Here is an 18447-nt window from a genome sequence, read left to right as displayed (position 1 = left end):
GGTGGGGGGATAATATATTGATTTTGGGGAAATCTGTTACACAGTACACAAATAGATAACTAATACAGAAAACTTTACATAAGTAATTAGTATTAAGCTAAAAGTGATCAATCAAATGCCAATTAGCTGTCTAAATGGGAACTCATAGAAAAATAATACCTATGAATTGATGGATGGCGTCCCAATTTTGATCTGGTTCTTGGTTTTTAGGTCCAAAAATTCAACCTAAAGCTAAAGCAGATACAATTCAATGACAGAATTCTATCAACCAATTTCACCAAACTGATTAATAAGTCAGAGTATTTCCTTCCCAGTATCAACAACATATTCGGACAGGGCCAAAGCATTAACAGAGACTTGCATAATGCACAGACTAAGTGTATAGTAGCAGCCCTGAAACTGGTAACTGCATCTACAAATTACTTTTTTTTTTACTTGAATGATGTTTAGAACTAGTTAATATAATGAAGACTACATTACCACGAACCCAGAATAAAGTATTCTAGTGACCATCAAATAGCATCTCACTTCCTACCACCTCTTATACTTTGCTAAATATTAACCAACTGTCCAGTGCTATAATGCTGTGTGGTTTTTCTTTTACATCATTTTATGTTCTACTCATTCTTCCTAAGGATACCTTAATCACATTAATTGATCTTCAATAATATTTTGATCTTCCTAATTTAACAGATACCCCAGGTCCCTTAATTAAGCACATTTTATAAACTGTATCTTAAAATGGTATACTTCCATAGACAGTTAATATCATCTATTCTCTATAGCTTCTAGTCCAAGGAAACATTTTTCTAATCCTAGTCCAAAATGTCAGGAGCATCATATGTAATCCCTTATACACCCACTATAGTTAGTATCCAAGTTAACACACAAAAATCACAGGTAATGGTCCTCTCAATGACAACAATTATGCCAGCATGTCTAACCTTTCTTTACTCTGTAATTGTTTTCTCAACTTTTGATATTAAAATTAATCTGAGCAAATTCTAAAGCCTGTATTAGTTTTCAAAGCAATTCTTAATAACCATCTGTAAAACGTTTAAGTACACATTTTCTGTATAAAACTGATTTTATAAAACAAGATTTTCTAACATAAATTCCAATATAGTCTGAAGTCAACAGTGATAGTTTTCAAACTACTGCCTATATTCTAAATAATAACTTTGTTATTGAGCACTCGTAAAATCTGAATCAACAACCACATCAAACCCAATATACTCCACTGATAACTATTACTTTATGAACCAAACACAGTTTTATGAAAAGTACTGTGATTTGCTTGGTTAGCTGATCAAGAGTGCTATGATTCATTCCTTCTAAAAACAGAAGAGCTTCTTTAAACCATACATGCTCCCCCGCACAATTATGCAATTACATTTACTTAGCACTTAAAAAATTCTTGGTACCAAGATGGACTCAATTATTTAAATTAAGTCTATTGATTTTTGTACCTATAATGAGGAGCTACCTGTAAAAGCACAGGCTTAATGATAGATTTTACTAAATAATCAGAGCATTCTTCCTTGAGAAAGTTAGATTACTAACATAGTTTTACTCATCTCCTATCAGGACCTATCAATATTAACTTTCTCTATTTAACGTATAGATAGAACTACTGTAGCTTTCATGAAAAGCCTAGTACAAGCATTATGCATGATTATTATCTTGTTAAAACTTAAAAATTTTAACACCTATTAAAATAAACATTACACAGAATGCAAGGGAAAAATTGAGACTCTATCTGATGAAAGGCCATTTGACATGGCTCACCTTTTAACATCCTCTCCTTTTGAAAATCTCTTCCCTGTTTCTGTAACATTACACTCCCCTGGGTTTCTTTCTCCCTATTTCCCCTTCTCTAATTCTTTCTTTGTCTTGGTGGGACGCTCTTCTTCTACCATCACAAAAACGTAGTGATGTTTCTCAAGTTTCTCATGCTATGCAGTCTGCTCTCTCCTTGATCTGTTTTGCCTACTCCCAAAGCTTCAACTCGATCATGTATGCTGATGACTACCAAGTATATATTTATAGCCCTATTTTCCTTCATAATCTTAAGCCCCACATGGCCAATTGTCTCACAGATCTTCCCTCAGATACCTGAACTTCAGCAAATCTAAAAGTGAAATACTACCTTTCCCCAAAACTGTCTATCCTCCTATTTCCTATGTCAATGAAAAGCACATTTACAAAGCTGCTTACTTGAGCCAGACTCCTGGGATTCATCTTTGCTTCTTACCTCTCTACAACCCAACTTCCTACCTCCCAGAACCATATCCAGCCACTCATCAAATCCTATAAATTTTCTTCTAAATATATCTAGAATCTATGCATTTCTGTCTCCAACTGGCATTATCCTTGTTCAGGACTACTGTCTCTTGGGTAGACTATCATAATGGCTTCCACTAAATGGTTTCTCTGCCTCTAGTTCAGATTCAACAAAATAGTAAGCATGACATAAGAATAAAATGCCATCGGTTGTGGTTTAAACGATATATTATACTGATGGCAAAAGAAAACATTTTTTAAACTGTTGAAAAAGTTGAGTAAGAAGATAACTTTGATTAATACAAGTTCTTTTGTCAAGTAAAATGGGCATAATAAAACATATTCTATCCACCTCACAGACTCCTGAAATAAAATGATATGATATAAATGTTCCTTAGAAAACAAGAAGTGGAAAACAGCTTAAAGCGGCAATCAGATAAATGATAAAGAGCCTTTGCAGTCAAGCACTATCAATACCTACGCAAGACACAGTGACAGGCACTGAGAATTTTTATTAATATAACTTATTATTATTATTATTATTAACTAAAAACTATGCTAAGTTCCTTACATCATTTATCACACTGAATCATCACCATAAAGCCATATGGTTATAAGGCTATAAATGGCTGAAATGTGATTCCAGGACAAATGATACTGCTCTCCAAGAGATTACAATCCTGGAAAGAAGAAAGAAACAGAAACAAAATGATTTCAATATACTATGTAATTATAATCATCACATTTTTGCATAGAATGCTTCAAGAGTAACTGAAAGGACATTCATTCTGGCCTAGAGATAAAGAAATGTTTCTTGAGAGATGATAGCTGAGCACTCATAAAAATTAAGAAAGAGGGGCACCTGGGCAGCTCAGTGGGTTAAAGCCTCTGCCTTAGGCTCAGGTCATGATTCCAGGGTCCTGGGACCAAGTCCTGCATCGCATAGGGCTCTCTGCTCAGCAGGGAGTCTGCTTCCCTTCCTCTCTCTCTGCCGGCCTCTCTGCCTAATTGTGATCTCTGTCTGTCAAACAAATAAATAAAATCTTAAAAAAAAAAATTAAGAAAGAAACTGTGAAGGACTGTAGAGTGCAAGGTAGAAGAAACAGCATAATATACCAGAAGACAAAAGTGGCCTAAAAAGACGATCAACATGCCTTCTGACAATTCAATCCTGGAAACAGACTTACTCTTTAATTATGGCAAACTATGTTAAAAAATGCTGTTTTTAACTGTTCAATTCTTAAGTCTATAGACACTGCTTACCACTATTGTACTAAAGTGCTTTTTATTTTCTTATTATTTTTTAAAAGGTTTTATTTATTTATTTGACAGAGAGACACAGCGAGAGAGGGAACACAGGAGGGAGAGTAGGAAAGGGAGAAGCAGGTTTCCTGCTGAGCAGGGAGCCCCATGCGCTGCTGGATCCCAGGACCCTGGGATCATGACCTGAGCTGAAGGCAGACACTTAATGATCCCAAGACCCTACTATAATGACCTGAGCTGAAAGCACACACTTAACGAATGAGCCGCCCAGGCGCCCCTAAAGTTAAAACTTTTACTGGTAAGCCCCAATGTTTATGTGATAAGCCACACTAAGTTACTAGGACAAACACACACACACACAACCCTGCAGGCACAAATAGGGTAGGAAACAAGAAGAGGGAGGTAAGGGGAGAGGTAGGTGAAATTCTCCCTGAAGCAATTTCTGGAAATGTTATCTTTTAGTAGAAAACACTTGTTCTTATGCTCTGGTTTTGTGAGAGCATACCTGAACCCACATGCTTGAGAAAGGGGACTGTTATACACGTAAATTGTATCACCACTCATGTATTTGATTGTTTAAGCTAACATTTATTGAAGACTTACTATATGCTAGGCACTCTGTTAAATACTTTATAAGAATTATCTCAATTAATCCTCACAACTCTATGAGGTAGGTGCTATTATCAAGTCCACTGTATAAACATCAAAACTGAGGCTCAAAAAATTGATTAACTTTCACAAGGTCACACAGGCAGTAAGTGGTGGGTAGGACAAATATTTAAACCCAAACCATCAAGCTCCAGAGTCCCAAGTCTTCACCACTATAGCACTATAGTACTTAATGGCAAGAAACCCTGAAATAAATAAATAAATAAATAAATATATATATATACACACACACACACACACACACACACACACACACACACATATATATGGTTTGGGTTTTTTTGTTTTTTGTTTTTTTTGCTTTGCTTTCCACTATGCTGAGTACACATAAAAATTTTAAAAAGACGTGCCTGGATGGCTCAGCCGGTTAAGCATTTGCCTTCGGCTCGGACCATGATCCCAGGGTCCTGGGACGGAAGGCTGCATCAGGCTCCCTGCTTGGCGGGAAGCCTGCTTCTCCCTCTGCCTCTGCTTGTTGCTACTCCCTGCTTGTACTCTCTCCGCCAAATAAATAAATAAAATCTGGAAAGAGGGAGGAATAAAAGGTTTTTCAAGGGAGAAAGTTTCAAATGCACCCATCACTACAGTAAATTATTATTAGCTCATCTTTGAAATGTGAGGATAAGCAGTCCAGTTACAATTAACCTAGCCTGTGCTGAACAGAGCATTTAGTGGTAGAAGACTAAATGGATGGAACAGTGCAGTGGTTTTTTAAAGAAAAAATGTTCTGATAGTAAAATATCTTTCAAAAATAAAAATTAAAAGAAATCCCAATAAATAAGGTGTATAAAAGCACAGATGATGTGGCTGAAGTGGAGTGTGGGAGCATGGAGCCCAACTTGCTTGCTCCCAGTGACAAGCAGTGAGATAATTTCATAAGATTTCAGGGCTCCAATCAACACAATTAAAAACTTCTGAGCTCTTCTGATGGAAGGCTAGCTCATTTCCACTCCCAAGAAACCTCTTACTTGATTCTAAATGGCAAACACATCTCTACTGACTTATTTCCTGATACCTACCCTCTCACAGGTTTCCCAAAGTCAAGCCTGAATGAGCTGTATGGGTGAACGAACGTATGGCTGTGTACGGATATCAGAAACAGGGATAAGAAGGAGGAAGTGTTAACAGAGAAGGCACTTTTGAACATAAGAGTTCATGAGGGAAGTGTTGGCCAGAGAGGAGGCACCATAAACAGAGACACACCCACCCTTACATGCCTGTACACAAATGAACACCCATACATGCACGTACATGCCTACACACATGTACACCCCTGAAAGAGTAAAGACCTTTGGAAAATGCAGTTCAAATGGAATGAATATGTCAAAGCCTTGCCCACTTCACTAGCTTAACCTGAAAAAAACTAGAGCAGTGCTTCTCAAATTTTAATGTGCATATTGAATAATCTAGAGATCCTGCTGAAATGCAGGTTCTGACTCATAAATCCTTGGTGGGACCTGAGCTTCTACATTTTTTTTTAAGGTTTTATTTATTTAAATAATCTCTACACCCATTGTGGGACTTGAACTCACAACCCTGAGACCAAGAGTCACACACTCCTCAAACTGAGCCAGCCAGCACCCCGAGATTCTGCATTTCCAAAAGCTCCCAGATGATGTCTATGCCAGTGGTATCTGGACCACCCTTCAGTAGCAAGGGTCTACAAAACAGTATGCCCCAACAAGTTCTGTATTATAATAGAAAGGAAATAAAACAACAACAAAAAAGAAAACCCAGTCAAGTACGATTGAGAACTGTTCAACGAACTAAGCGAAAACAAGTTCTACTGGAGGACTTTTCAGAACTTTTAATTTATTAAACTCCAAAGATAGGATACACCGTATTTTCCAAAATCTTGGCTTTTTTTTTTTTCAAAGAGCATTCCCTAGGATGGGTGTTTGTGAAGCATACTGAAGCCCAGAAAGAATCAAGTCAAGGTGAGAGCTATCTTGGGAAGTCAGAGAACTCCCCTGATTTAGAAGTTTCCTCCTTTCTCCTATGCTAAAGAAAGACACCTCAACTTCCACTTTTAAATGCTAATATCCATGGAATTTAAGAAACAAACATGAACATAGAGAAAGGGAAGGAAAAATAAATTTAAGATAAAAACAGACAGGGAGGGCGCCTGGGTGGCTCAGTGGGTTAAGCCTCTGCCTTCGGCTCAGGTCATGATCTCAGGGTCCTGGGATCGAGCCCCACATCGGGTTCTCTGCTCAGCAGGGAGCCTGCTTCCTCCTCTCTCTCTCTCTCTCTGCCTGCCTCTCTGCCTACTTATGATCTCTGTCAAATAAATAAGTAAAATCTTTAAATAAATAAATAAAACCCAGACAGGGAGGCAAACCAAAAGAGACTTTAAAAAAAAATCTTTTTAAATTAACATATAATGTATCATTTGTTGCAGGGCTACAGGTCTGTGATTCATCAGTCTTACACAATTCACAGCACTCACCATACCACATACCATAAGAGACTCTTAACTCTAGAGAAAAAACTGTGGGTTGCTAGAGGGGAAGTGGATGGGGGAGGAGGGGCAATTAGGTGATTGGCATTAAGGAGGGCACTTAATGTAACAAGCGATGCATGTTACATGCAACTGATGAATCACCAACTTCACCCTGAACCTAGTAATACACTGTATGTACACTAAATTCAATATAAATAAACAAACACTAATATCCACGTTTAAAGAAAGGAAACACATTTTAGAAGTAGCTATCTCCGGCTGGAGAGATGACAGGCATTCCTATTTTCCTTCTATTTCTTTTTTTTTTTTAAGACTTTATTTATTTATTCAGAGAGATAACTAGAGAGGGAACACAAGCAGGGGGAGTGGGAGAGGGAGAACAGGCTTGCCACAGAGCAGGGAGCCCAAGGCGGGGCTAGATCCAGAACCCTGGGATCACGACCTGAGCTGAAGGCAGGTGCTTAGCGACTGAGCTACCCAGGCACCCCCCTTCTATTTCTTCAGTATCTTCAACGAACAAGTAATACTTTTATCATCAGAATGAGAGTTACTACCTTAAGAAAAAAATAACTATCCCCCATGCTCAGGTTGTTTATAGTTACACTTGAAACAATTACTTTATTCAGATTTACAGAACAGATAAAACAAAAAAGATTTTCTAGTAAAGGAAGAACTGCTGGTGGAGTGAAGAAAATAAAGGAATCAGAACCTCTCAGAATGCAAGCAAGCTAGGAAAAAAAAAAAAGCAACCTAGAAATGAATATTAGTGAGGAGACTTTGGGCACTGGGGAGAACAAAAATACATAGCAAAAAAGGATGGAAAAAGATGATAGAAGACCAAAACAATTTTGCCTTCTCTACAAATGTGCCTAGAGCTCTATTTCTTGAGCAATCACCTTGCTAGCATCAAATATAAGCTACCTGCTGCTGTTATAGGTTGATCGTCCCTAGTACATCCTATAAAGTATGACAGTGTGCAGAAGAACCTTGACCAGACTACAAAACATGTAAAAATGAAGTGCTTTAACTCATGTCCAAAAATTGCCAGTGGACTGCACAAACTTTTTATTATTCACATGTATACATACATGTAGTCAAATTGGTTATTAATTATACTATTAATGACTTTTATTGTGTTGCCATAAAAGAGGGAAATTATATTCATAGGGATTTTTCTTCTAAGAAATACTATGATATCAAAGAAGTCAGGATACACTGCACAAAAAGTGTTACTATAAAAAACATCAAAATGAAGTTTGTTAACATTTGCACTTCAAAAATCCTCATTATTTTGGGGGCTGTCATTTTGTTCTTCATTTCCTATACTGCTAGCACAGTTTTTAATATAAATTCTTATATTTGTTATAAGAAGTAGGATTAATGTTAGAAATTATCAAGACATACAGCACTAGATCTAGGTATATGAAATTTACAAGAAGAAATCCTTAAGAAGTTACTTAATAGCAAATTTAAATGTTACCACAGCAAGGTGATTAAAAAGGACTAGAAATCCAAATATCTGAATCTGACATTAACAAGCTATTGACTTTTAAACAGTTACAATCTTTCCAGGCCTGTTTTCTTACCTGCCAAGAGGATACTAGGCTAGAGCCATGAGTTTGAACAAACAGAAAAGACCTCACCCAGCAAACTGCTATGCTTTACCTGGCAGTTCTCAGTATAGCAATAAGAAATCCTCTAAACTGAGCTCAAAATTCCAATCAGGAAGGATTTGCAAACAATGGTGGCCTCAACCTATTTCAAGAGTTTTAATACCAACATTTTTACCCCAAACCCCTCAAGATCTTTCCTCTGAAGACAATCTTCTCCCTCTTCTACTAAGGTTTCAAATTATAAAAACTAGCCTGTCTCAGGAAATGACTAAACACCATGGAAGCTCTTGAAAGGTTTCTTTCAGCTCTAAAATTCTCAGTAATTCTTTAATTTCCCATAATTAACAATATTGCAAAATGGAGTGCCTACTGAATCTTCTAGATATTATCATAGATCATGTAATAAAAGTCAGAGATTTTAACAACCATGAAAGCCAATAAACAAAACATGGTCAGTATTCAGTAAATACTCGTTAAATAATTTTTAAAATCACAAGGACATATTTTACATATTTGCAATACCACTTAAATTTCAAGCTATGAAAGATGATTATTTAAGAAAAATGAAAATGTGTATTTTTTTTAAAAACCTGCTTCATTAAATCTTGAATGAAAACTTAATACTCCACAAAATGCTAATCCTTCTACCAAAATATGCTGGCCTCTAATATCTTGAAGAAAATAATAAGCAAGGAAGTCTTTCACTCAAATAGAGTTTTATACATCTCTTTATGAGAGACAAAAGGATTGAAAAGATCAACTGGTAGTCAATCTTCATTTCACTCTAGGCTCTAACACTAATTTGTGATTTGATGACCATCTTCCTCTCCTCCACATAAGGTGATCTGATCAGCAAATGGAAGGATATACAGGAAAACATTCTGAACACAGAAAATCACCACCTGAATAAATAATTTAAAGATACTGCTTTTACTGAATTCCAACCCTCCAGAAACCACCAATAACAAAATTAATTTTATAGCAATACATTATAAATATTCTTTCAAATATATACCTTAATAGTAATGGCTACCATTTAGTGAGCCACTCTAATGAAGGCTTTTCAGAAATTAACTCGTTTCATTTTCTCAACAATGCTTTAAAACAAAACAAAACAACTGAGTAGCACACTGGAAATTACTGCCAATATAATCAGTAAGATAGCTGAGAAAGATGTTAAATTCAGTTCCATTATAAAATTATTCTATTCTCAAAAAAGATGGTTTCTGGGAATATATATATATTCAATATATATATATATTCAATATATATACATACAACAATCTATACCATCCTACGTAAATTTGTCACAGGCAAATAATTTTAGTTCTCTGAAATCTTACTTTAATTATATGACAATTACCATCTTAAAAACAGCAGTTCCTTTTTAAAATATTCATATTTATATACACATAGACCTATACAGGAAGAAGAAAAGAGGGTTTTACCTAATAGTGACATGGCAGTTTCATTTGGCTTAAATTTCTTAAGAGAAAGCTAACTGATCAAACTGGAAATTGGCCATGATGTTAAAACACACTTAACCAAAAGGGCTTGACTCATAATGACTACAGCAATAACTGATTTCCTTCTTAACTTGAGCACAGGACTTCTCCAAAAATGAGGACTATGTTGGAAAATTAATTCTAAATTCCTTCTTCTTTTTACTCATTAGCAAATACCATTTATCTATCTTTCCTAGAATTCAAACTCTCTGAGTATGGAACTGGGTCTCATCCATGATTCTACAGTCCTAGCATAATTCCTGGCATATGGTATGTTTTCATGAGGCATAGGCAGAATTCTAGAATTTTGTTCATCACCATTTACTTCTGATAATTCACACATGTATACATGAGAGTTCTTTTCCAAATGACTTACACAACCTGTATCAGCATTACTTCTTCAAAGCTTATATATTTTAAAAAATCACAATCTTTCCTTTCTAGTATGTATACTCCTCTTTCAACAAAATTTTCCTGAACACCTATTATTTCCCAGGTACTTTGTCAAGTATCTTTGAAAAAGGTAACGAAAAGCTCATAGTTCCCTTAAACTCATCAAGACAGTAAATGCATACATGTAGCACAACTCTAATATGCTAAATGATAGGACGATAAGCATCACAAACTGAGGGACTATTCAGATTCTAAAATGAGAACACGGCTACTCTCACAACTTTAACCAAAGAGCCACCCTCCTCTCTCTGGATAATTCATCCTCTTAGAATATTCAGCTTCATGAGAAAGACAAAAATCAAGCCTAAATTTATAAAGAAATGCTAAAGCTTGATGAAGATCACAATCAGAGGTATGCACAAAAGACAAAGGAAGGCATGTTTCAGTTGGATCAAAGAGAACAGACATGAACTACATTTTGAAGAATAAGCAGTTACCTCGGTAGGCAATACAGTAACAGGACTGTAAAAAAATATCAGCAAGTAATCCTGTTAGTCTGACTCTGGACAACTGGAAATAGGAAAGAAGCACAAGATGAGGGAAAATTCCATTATTTCTTTATTGTCTGCCTAATTTCTACAGTTGTATAGGTTTCTGCTAATTTATATAATTGATTCATCTTTAAAAGTAACAAGTTCATAGGTAAAAGATTATCTCAATCACATAAAGTAAAAATTAGTTCCATTTTAATTATAATTAAATTTAATTTGTTTGTTAACTTTAAACTGTAAGTTCAAACAAATGCAAAATCTGAATTCTAAACTATTTTTCAATTAAATGATCTCAAATATCACAAATCTATGTTTGGCATATTCTAGTTTTGGACAAGCCCTCAATATCAACTATCTAACTTTTAAAATCACCCAGCAGAAAATCTAAAATTTAGTCAAGGAATAAAATATATTTCATAATATAGTGTACTCTTTCATGACTTCAGTAGTTTACTTCAGTCAAGAAATACTTCCCATTTTTAGCCATGCTACGCAAATTTAAAAAATCTGAACAAGACCTATATAAATATTGTGAGATAATAATAAGCAACTTTCTAAAGTTATACCATAAAAATGCTAAGGTATTCATGCACATATCATCCTTGAAATATGAAATTAATATGTTGTTATATGTTAAATTAAAAATGGTAAAGTTAAAGATGTCTCAGAATTGAGATGCAAATTTTTTTACTTGCACACATACATGTTTTTTAAGTATATGACAAGAACGGGGGGTGGGAGGTTGGGGGCACCAGGTGGTGGGTATTGTAGAGGGCACGGATTGCATGGAGCACTGGGTGTGGTGCAAAAATAATGAATACTGTTATGCTGAAAAAAAAAATTAAAAAAAAAATAAATAAAAATAAAACAGGAAAGAAAAAAAAAAAGTATATGACAAGAACAAATATAGTAACAGAAAAAAGCACATAAAAGAGATGCAATATTTCTTTACGTTAATTCTTCAAAATAACCACATATTGTGTTATAACATTACTATGTTATAAAAATACTATTTCCATGTTTAAAGACAAAAGATATAAAGATTCAGGGCCACTCATCTCAGTTACTAGTCTACTGTAAACACTTGCTTTGAATCAAATAATAGCAACAAAATATAAGACAAAATTGTGAAATATTTTTAAAAAGTAATGCTAAGGGGCACCTGGGTGGCTCAGTGGGTTAAGCCGCTGCCTTCGGCTCAGGTCATGATCTCAGGGTCCTGGGATCGAGCCCCGCATCGGGCTCTCTGCTCAGCAGGGAGCCTGCTTCCTCCTCTCTCTCTGCCTGCCTCTCTGCCTGCTTGTGATCTCTGTCTGTCAAATAAATAAATAAATAAAATCTTAAAAAAAAAAAAAAAGTAATGCTAAAATATATACCTACAAATTATAAACAAAATAGTCTGATAACATTTACACAGTCCTAAAAGTTATTGAGGGGTATCTGCGTGGCTCAGTCAGAAGAAGGTATGACTCTTGATCCCAGCGTCCTGAGTTCAAGCCCCATGCTGGGTACAGAGATTACTCAAAATAAATAAATAAACTTTAAAAAAAAGTTATTGGAAAAGCAATGCTAGGTGTCAAATAGCAAGAGTAAAATTTAAAGGAACGTTGGCTGAAAAAGTTTAAGTGCCTATAATATTCCAACTACTTTTCTAGCTTCTGGGGATACCAAAGAGGGTAAGACTGCCCAGAAAGGCAGATAAACATCTAGATGATACTACTACAACATGGTGATTCTCTAGGAATAATTACATATACATTTACATAGACTGAATCAATAAAACAGTTGGGGTGGGGAGGCTGTAACCCAAAAGGATTTAAGATGGGCCATTTGATGAAAACACTTCAGTGCTAATGCAGCATTAGATTCCTTGGTATTTGCAGCAGGAAACAAAGGTAGGAAGGCAGTTCAGAGATAAATAATATAGCTTTGAATACCACACTCAGGATCTCAACCTTTAGTCAATGAAGAGATCTTTATTCACTGGAGAGATCTCTCTCAATTTTTTTTTTTTTTTTTAAATAAGGGGACCTGCATAGTCACATAGTTTCAAAAAATATACTGAAGATAATGTTAGCAGCATCATGGAGAAGAGACCAATTTGTCATAATTCATGAGAGAAATGACATAGGCTTCTAAACTACAGCAACATAAACTAGAAAAAGGACAGATATGAGAGACAATCCAAAGACAGGACATGGGAGATGATAAGTTAGAATCAAAGTTGAGACAATGATAGTTTCTGGCTTAGATTCCAGAAAGTTTATGCCACGTACAAAGTAAAGTATATAGAGAAGAAGCCAGCTTTCAGCGTGTAGAAATTGATTTCAGAGATATACAAGGAAAGCTAGGAATAAGTTGTGTTAGAGACATCAAAAAGGGAGAATTTCGATTTAAAAAAAAAAAAAGGCTACCAACATCAAATACTATGGAGGTGACATGGAAAGAAGAGTGAGATAGGCCAATGAGTTTAACAAGTAGGTCACTAGGTTATCAGGGAGACCTCACTCAGCAAAGGATAAATGAAAGGAAAAGAATCTCTGCTGAAAAAAATCTGTTGGATTGTAGAAACCTAAGCTAGCAAGCCCTACACCAGCAGTTCATAAACTTTTTGGTCTCAGGCTCTCTGTATACTCTCAAAGTTAAAAGAGCTTTTGTTTATGTAAGTCTTATCTAGCAAGAATAAATTATTATATTAGAAATAAAAACAACTAAAATTTTAATATATATTAGTTTATTAAAAAATAAAAAGCACATTTTAATATAAATATTTTTATTTTAAAAACCTGTATTTTCCAAAACAAAAGTAATTCTGTGTGAAGAGTAGTACTCGCATACTTTTGCAAACCTCTAATATCTGGCTTAACAGAAGACATCTGGAATGTCATATCTACTTCTGCATTCAATTTGTTGTAGTAGGTTGGTTCAGTTCAAGAATATGAAGGAAGTGTGGACTCCTACAAGTAGGTAGTTGAATAGGGAGGAGTATTTTAATAGCCTTTTTCTGAAAACACACAAGTAGTTATTTCTCAAAGGTGTTAATTGCAACGTGACATGTGAAACCACAACAACAAACTTTTCATGGTAGTCCCTTAAAGTCTATTCGTTTATTTTGTACTTTAAAGAGATTATCTACACTTGGTTTTGTAACATCATACATTATTAGAAAATATTGGTTCACTGAGTTATGCAAATCTTCCAAATATCAACAAATTTCATGATAAAATATCAGATATTACGTACATTGGTATCACCACCTATTTCATCTTTAAAATACTAGGAACTATCACAGTTACACATTTTCAAAAACTCTAGTTTTCACTTGAAAGCTCAATTTTTATCATTGGAAACAAATACTACCAATTGTTTTCCTCGACATGACAGACTCACTATGTTCATTTTCAGGAAAATATGGGCTATGTACCCGAGTCTGAATAGCCATAGTTTGCTAGGCATTCTTTCAAGTAAAAATGATGTTCTATGAAAAAAGCAGCTAATTCTGCTTGCAGCTCAAACAACTACACAAATGTAGTAGCAGTTGAATCAACCACTATATTCTGGTATGCAACAGAAGTACTTTACTTGTAACTTCCCAGTTCATCAAACAATATTCAAAAAGACATGAAACTTCCTAAAATTAGTAACTTTTACTGCTTCAACAGAATACATTCTTAAGTGAAACTAGCGTTATTTTTACTTCACATGCATAGTGGTGAAGATAATGATAAATATAGATAGCGATTTGTTACCACTGCTTTCATTCATGTTAAGGGCCCAGCAGTTTTACCCACCCTTGCCTTTGTACCACCACTGCAGTGTCAACACAAAAAAAAAGGCTAGTAACATTTTAATATGATTATGAAAACAGTTTAGACCTTACAGACTCCCTTAAATGGGTCTCAGGGATCCCCAGGGTTCCTCAGATCACACTTTTTGAAAACCATTAATCCAACCGCTAATCACTTTAGGAATTTCTCTGTAAATAATGAATTCCTGGGCGCCTGGATGGGTCAGTCGTTAAGCGGCTGCCTTCGGATCAGGTCATGATCTCAGGATCCTGGGATCAAGCCCCACATCTGGCTCCCTGCTCAGCTGGAAGCCTGCTTCTCCCTCTTCCATTCCCTCTGCTTTTGTTCCCTCTCTCACTGTGTCTCTGTCAAATAAAATAATAAAATCTTAAAAAAAAAAAAAATCAACTCCTGTGATTACTCTAACCCAAGATATAAAGAGGAAAATCAACCAAGCACCTAGAATAAAGAATCTCTAAACAACAACAGCTGTGTAGTAGCTGGAAAGTCTCCTCAGACAGATAAGGGAGATTGGGGAACTCTGCATTTCTGAAAAACAAACTGACCTAGATGGCCCTCAATTTTTTCTCCCATTCCTACATCAAGAGTAGGAGAATCTGCGGCAAACCTCAAATTAGAAGACAAAAAGCAACTATGATAACAATAATACTGGAAAGATTTTTTTATCAGATAGTTGGGTTTCTTTTTAAGATTTCTTCAAAATGTAAATGTTAAACAATTTACTTCCATTTTACAGAAGCTGAAATAAGGTACCTTTTACCAACAGTCAGATCCTAAATATTACTGTGTTCAGTTACAAACACGATTTAAAAAAAATTTTAACATATTTTTTAAAGATTTTATTTATTCATGTGCACACCCGCACACAGCAGGCTCCCTACTGAGCAGGCAGCCTGATGTGGGGCTCAATCCCAGGACCCTGGGATCACGACCTGAGCAAAAGGCAGATGCCCAGCCGACTGAGCCACCCAGGTGTCCCAATACTACTTTTTTAAAATGAGAAAATCTCAACCTCTTTGACGTATACATAAAGATTTACTAATACTACTGCATGTATGGTATTTGATACTATTCAAGGTATTTCTGATTTGACAAAAAAATCATAAAACTTTACAAAGGAAACAAAGAAACATCTATTTGCTCACCATTGTATGTCCAATACCTAGCTCAACCCTTATATAAACTAAGATGTTTAGTGAAAACTGCTGAACATTGAAGTAGTTGAAATGGTTAAGAACACAGGTGGCCAGACATCTAGTACAACTAGTGCTCTTTCTGCCATGTGACATTTTTTTCATTGTTCTCTAAAACAACATCTCTAAAAAACCTAAGGGAACTGTTGCAACTTAACTGGAGAAAATAAACATTACCTGTTATACTTTGAATTGCACCTGAAAAGTCCACTATAGACTAGGTGTTTTATATGTTCTCATTGAGATCACATTTCAAAATAAAAAAAAAATTGCTTCATCATTCTCATTTTTAAATATCTGGCACCTGTAATTTCCATTCCTATAAGAAGTGGCAGTTAAAATACCATTTTAACTCAATCATTATACATTGATTGTACCACCCTTATTCACACTATAGTAAATTTTCTTTGATGATTTAGAATGGTTCTTAATTTCCTAACATTTCTGAGGTTTATATGTGAGACATTTCTTTCTATATAAAAACTTGAGATAAAAAGATGAAGGAGACTGTATAGTACCTTTGATCGTAATTTGTCACCATAGCTTTTTCTTTTTTAAATGTTTCCTGTCAGTATGACATTTATCCTTGCTTCTCTCAAAAGAACACAAAGTAGAAAACTTCAGGTACTTGAACTATCTAGTTATTTACATTCTGGATAAAAAAAGAGATTAATCAAATTTAAACTACTTAAGGCCAGCAAGCACAAACTGAAATTTAATCATAGAAATGGCATTAATTTAAAGAATATAACTGATCAATTTAGGAACTGAAGCTCCTTCAAATCATGTTTCATTTTAAAATGCTACTATGAATATGACCTCATTTCACTGCATAATTATTCTGCAGAAAATTGTGACCTACCAAGGATATAGCCAAAAAAAGGTGGGGGGGGGGGTCCTTCTGTTGGAATACAAAGGATTTGAACTCGATATTCCTTAAAGACAAAATTGTCAGTAAAGACTTTGGAAGGAAATCATGGGCTCCATCTTCTCTGGAGATTTAAAAAGAAAAGACTTTTCAAATGTCTGGAATGGCTGAGACTTGGCCTCACATTTGGCGACTTCCAGACAAAATCAGTTCAAAGGTCAGTGTGACCCAAGCAATTCAAATCCCTTAGGTCAGTCACGCAAACAAGTCATTAGCAAACTACATCTCCTGCTCTGCCACTATCCAGGCCCTGCTTTGAGAATCACCAACCTTACACATGAAATTACCCTAACTGCTAATTAACGTGTCAGTTGTATAGAATTATTTCTTCCAACTCCTGAAACTTTTGCTTCTCACTAGTGTTCTGCAATCCTGTTTCTCTAACATTACCAGAGAGGGAAATATTTTGTGGTGAAGTCAATATCTGTCCTATTAACAATGCCTTGTTCCAATATTCTATCCAAACATGGATTCCACTCTGAATTGCAGAAACAGTGGCAGGAAAATAACAGATAACACAGAAATTAGAGCTCTTAGGTTTAACTTAGGGCCAAAAATCAAAAGAGAAGAGACAATTCAGAGAGAAGAAGGAAGAAGCTGAGAGGGTCGTACTGTAGAACACTTACTTTTAGGAACAGAGTGTCCCTTAGACTTCTGGTGAGTTGCCCAGAGCCTCTTCAGTTTCAATCCAAATGACAATGCTTCTCTGAGTCCTCCTCAAGTAATGTTTCCACCACTAAAAATTGGATCTACAAGAGCTCAGATGTACTGGTAAAAAAGTATCAGGGGCTCCCATGTGGGCCTCAAGCCTCTTTTAAACTAGGCCCACTTCTCTGTCCTGGGCCAACTCCCCTGTGCACTCTATTCCTTCTTCTTCCAGGTGCCAGGTATTCAGCCTGTTTCTTCTCTTCTGAGCTGCCACCACCTACTCTATTTCTTAGGGTTCCTCTAACCCCAAGACTGGCTGTGGAGTAGGACAACAGCTTCCCCCCTTCCTTGCTGTCCCTGCAAATAAACATACAGGCTCTTCTAGTTTCAGTATTTTTTCTAATGGCTACAAGAAAATAGAGAGGGAACAACAAAAAGCAACAACATCGTACCAGAGATTAAGACTGTAATAATTGTCTCCACTTTAAAGTTCCTGCCTCCAAAAACCATTTTCTAAAAATTGTTGGAGTGTTTTAAGAAGTACAAAGTACTAACACGGATATACAAACATAATCTCAACCAAATCCAACCTTATATAAAGATATACTCCACTTTTCAAAACACTTAAATCACGGGTCCAAAAATAGTTGCCACATTCACTTCAGCAAAAAAGTGCTTTTCTTTCTTTTTAGAATGGTCTATTATATTCCCTTGGATTTAGAAGATGTCTTAAAGTCTGCTTCTTAAAGGATATCATGAAAAATGCTCAATACATTTTACCCAATGTAAACAAAAATTAATGTAAAAAAAGCATATTATGGTCCACAAAAAGGTATGTCAAAAGCAGCTAATTTAACTAAACAAATCTTAAAATTTAAATTATTGCCAATCACTTGTCTCTACATTTTAAAAATTTAATAAATTGTAAATGGTGTTTAAAAATCTGGATAGCTCATTTCTAGAAATCTAACTTCTACGGAATATATAAATCTGATGTCAATACTGAGTAGCCCTTTTTTAAAAGCAACAGTATATCACATCAGTATAGGTACACTCTTGTGAGAGCATAGTTCCTAACGGACTTTCTAATATGAAAATACATTGTATCTAAATATTAGGCTATACATA

At 35.4% G+C, this 18447-nt stretch overlaps 1 protein-coding gene across 7 annotated transcripts in view; it reads right to left on the bottom strand.

The window, feature by feature from the left end:
* The window catches only part of YAF2 (YY1 associated factor 2), a 77020-nt gene that overhangs the window by 56740 nt on the left and 1833 nt on the right, over positions 1-18447 (bottom strand). Inside the window, exon 3 of one of the 7 annotated variants that reach the window (XR_007129384.1) lies at positions 17298-17676. The exons of the other annotated variants lie outside the window; for them this stretch is intronic. The gene's annotated coding sequence lies outside the window, so the exon portion shown is untranslated. The remainder of the gene's footprint in view (positions 1-17297; positions 17677-18447) is intronic. 7 annotated transcript variants of the gene reach the window in all.

The sequence above is a fragment of the Lutra lutra genome, chromosome 8 (assembly GCF_902655055.1).
Source record: "Lutra lutra chromosome 8, mLutLut1.2, whole genome shotgun sequence".
Lineage (NCBI taxonomy): Eukaryota > Metazoa > Chordata > Mammalia > Carnivora > Mustelidae > Lutra > Lutra lutra.
This window is presented reverse-complemented; position numbering and strand designations above follow the sequence as displayed.